The sequence below is a fragment of the Papilio polytes genome, unplaced genomic scaffold (assembly GCF_000836215.1).
Source record: "Papilio polytes unplaced genomic scaffold, Ppol_1.0 DF822067.1, whole genome shotgun sequence".
NCBI classification, from domain to species: Eukaryota; Metazoa; Arthropoda; class Insecta; order Lepidoptera; family Papilionidae; genus Papilio; species Papilio polytes.
The window spans coordinates 6,300,773-6,304,554 of record NW_013527137.1 but is presented as its reverse complement, the minus strand read 5'-3'; the positions used below and the strand labels follow the sequence as shown (position 1 = coordinate 6,304,554).

Sequence of the window (3,782 nt, the reverse complement as noted above, 5' to 3'; positions counted from 1 at the left end):
AGTCTGGAAGAACGCATAGGCTACTCCATTTTTTATTTTCGCGGGATGGAGTCGCGGGCGAAAGCTAGCTAAAAACTCACCATCTGAAATATTCGACAATAAGAGCTAGTGACAGTCACGGAATGGTCGATCGGTCCAATTTGTATCCTTTTATTGAGTCGAAATTTCTTTCGCAGAAAACACTCCGCCTGTTATTTGGTACGGGGATTATTTGCTTACCATGGCTTTGGGGTTTTATTTGATTTACATTGAAATATTTGATGTGGTAACGGATACATAAAAGTAAGGAATTCTATTGTAATCTATACTAATATAATAAAGCCTAAACATACTACTTCGTGGCGTGGGATGTCAGCAATCACAGCATAGTTCTGAATAATTCTTTTTTTTAACATAATGCCCTACGCTTACAACACGTTACAAGCGTCAAAATCGAAATGATTCATGCCTGATTTTACACAACCCATCCCTATTAAATTCTCAAATGAATTGTCAAACTAATCTACATTATTTTGACAAACTATAATACACAGGATTTTAACATACGACCTAACTAGGCAAGCGCTAATTCTCTGTGCCATCAACGCTACCAACACATATAAGTAAAATACGTAAGTAGATATATGTACAAGATTTAAAGATATATGATTTGTAATATAGTATGCTATCTTTGCTAACAATGGCCGCGCATGCCCGCACGTCAACACAAAAAGGGTCAAGAAGGGTTTCATTTTATGATCGGTTATTGCCTGAAATCATTCTGGAAGGTAATATGACATTATATTTTATGGAGCGTACCTTTTGAGTAAGCCCTTTGTTGTTTAATATTATATTATTCAAGGGTAAAATATTATTTTTCGTGACAGTCAGTTATCACTTTATTTATATATTCTATTTGCAATATAGTTTTATCTTATTCTTCTTGGTAATGTAACTCAAAAATCAAGTAGAAAAACGTAAAATAAATGTTAGGTTCCACCGAGATTTGAACTCGGATCGCTGGATTCAGAGTCCAGAGTGCTAACCGTTACACCATGGAACCTCTTGGTATAGTATTAAAAAAGTTAATGTCTACATTAATAGCCTTAATGTATATGTATGTATATGTATTTGTATTTATAACTTAAAATGCAATAGTCAATTCCAATAATAAAAAAGCATTAACCCACGATAAAGTTGTGAGTATAATATGTTGTTATCATTTTTTTTTTATAATTTTGTTAATTTTTAGTAACATAAAAAGCAACCAAAGATGTGTTCCACACCTTATACAGCGTGTTTTAAATTCACACAACGTTGGACTTTGTTAAACAAAAATGTAGCGAATTTTGTGGGGTTTTATCAAACGTATAGCTGCTACCGGATAAGTCCCAAAGCCCGCATTTAAACTGAAATAACTCGCACGAAGTGTGGGTTTATAGAATAAATATTAAACAGATCTTGTTTTATTTTGTCTGTTTTAAGTAAATTAAATTGTTCATTTAAAACAAACAAACATAGTAACGTTTGAGTTTCGACTACCGAAAAATTTGTATGAGAAAGTGTTGTTTCTTTTATAGTCTATGGTGATAAATGAGCCAGCAGCTACTGGAATTCGCCAAAATAGTGAAGCGAATGCATGATTTAGCTCGATAGAGGAGTTATTCACAGAAATAAAAAATCTTCTACCTACGCGTGCCATCCTCTGCCAAACTTTTTCCATGTACGAAAAGAGCGGAAAGGGTAAAACCTCTATCGTTTAAACATTGTGTAAACATTCTAAAACTAACGTGCTAATATCATAAATGCGAAAGTCGGATGGATGGATGTTTGTTAGAGTTTTTGATCTAAACGGCTGAACAAGTTTCGATGGTTTCGAATTTGGCATAGACGTAGAGGATAGTTTGGAAGAACACATAGGCTACTCAATTTTGATTTTTTTAATTCCACGCGGAAGGAGACGCGGGCCAAAGCTAGTACAGAATAATTATGACGGTTCATTTGATCTCGCTTTGAAAAAGGAATTTTACAATTTAATTAAATTCCACGATCCAGGCAACAGCCGAGTTTGGATTCAATTTAAAATTAAACAAATTCAATAAAACCTTTTGTAGTTGTACTGCAAATAAAAGTAAAGCAAAATAATTAGTTTAATATCTAAAAATGGCAAGGTTTGTGTTGTTGCTGTTAAGAAATTTAGGTGCGTAGAATAAACTCTACTAAGGGCGCAAACCTTTCACAAAACTATCACAACTGTAGTGCGATTGTCGATTGTTTTGCAGCCAATCCAACTATTTAGTTGCACAACTAAAATTGAGTCAAAAACATCATCGTAACATTATACATACAATCGGAGAATCTGTCGGTGTTTTACGTTAAGTAGTTACAGTCTTTTATACGCGTTAAACGACGTGAAACAATAAATAATAGGACACATTTTTTAAATGTGTCTGCACGTAACATGGTCGGTCAGTACACGACTTTATCCCTTTGTTTAACTTTCTACTACCTAATTGGTTGTCTCGTTACAAGGCATTCGCTTATTACATCGTAACGCATTTATAGCTAACTAAAATACAACTGCGACTCTGTCCGCGTCGAATTAAAAGAAATCTTTAAGTAGCCTATGTGTTCTTTAAGACTATTGTACATCTATGCCAAATTTCAGCGAGATCCATTCAGCAGTGGTAGAGCCCGCTTTAACATCTTCGCACGAATGGGCTGGCTCGTCCGGTGTAATACCACGAACGCACAGAAAACATGCGTGAAGTGGAAGCAATTACGCAATTCGTTTGATGAGTGTGGTGCCGGATGTCTAATTTTAGTCCCTTTCTCTTTCCGCCCTTTTCTTAGAGGGAAGGATGAAAAGGAAAAGTGGATTTGACGGTGGAGGAGGTGCATAGGAAGGGAAAATGTCCTCTTTATGTGCGTCTCATTCTCCGTCAATTAAGGGTAGGCAACGCATCTGCAATTGCGGATGTTTATGGGCAGCGGTCGCTTTCCATTTCGGTGGATTCAGGTGGCCGCTTGCTCGTTTGCCACCTTATATTATTAAAAAAAAGAAGTTGTTGAAGTTGAATGGATAGCTTCGCATTTGTATTATTACTAAAATGTAGGAATGTATTTATTAAGTCGTCACGTACGAATGTAACAACGAAACAATCTTTAAGTCACGTAGCAACGAAAGAAGGCCAGTTGCCGATAATTTAATGCTTTGGGTTACAACTGCTGGACGTAGTATTGCAAAAGTTAAGCTATTAACTTAACTCGCTGCTTATAAAAGTACTTTCACCAAGTTGATTTGTTACTGAAACTGAGACGTTTATATTTTTCTTTCATATATTTTACATTTTGGTGTTGTTTTTACGCCCTGTATTATGTCTAAGATACTTTATGGTCTACATATATTCTCTTTCTGCAATGCTTGAACTCTATATTAATCTAATATTATTAATGCGAAAGTTTAGATGGATGTTTGATAGGGTTTTTTGCCTAAACTGCTGAACGAATCTCGATGAAATTTGACAAAGATGTAGAGAGCAGTCTAAAAAAAAGCACATCGGCCACTTGCTTTTGTTTTTAAATCCACGCGAATGGAGTTGGCCTAAACCATCATATTATGGAATTAGAATCGGATACGTACATTTTTAATACTGTTTTTGTTTTGTTTTTCAAATGTATTTACTTAGTTATCTTGACTGGTTATTGTTGGCTGGTATACCACGCTATAAACATTGTATACACATTTTTGTGCGGGCTCTCAATGGGATAATGTCTGTGCCAAGAAAATATCTGCCTTAAGC

The 3,782-nt window shown here is 35.2% G+C and overlaps 1 non-coding gene across 1 annotated transcript; it reads right to left on the bottom strand.

Annotated features, from left to right (window-relative positions):
* Positions 1-970: 970 nt before the first annotated feature.
* Positions 971-1,042, bottom strand: Trnaq-cug. The gene has a single exon. It is a non-coding gene; the product is annotated as a tRNA-Gln (tRNA).
* Positions 1,043-3,782: the final 2,740 nt, after the last annotated feature.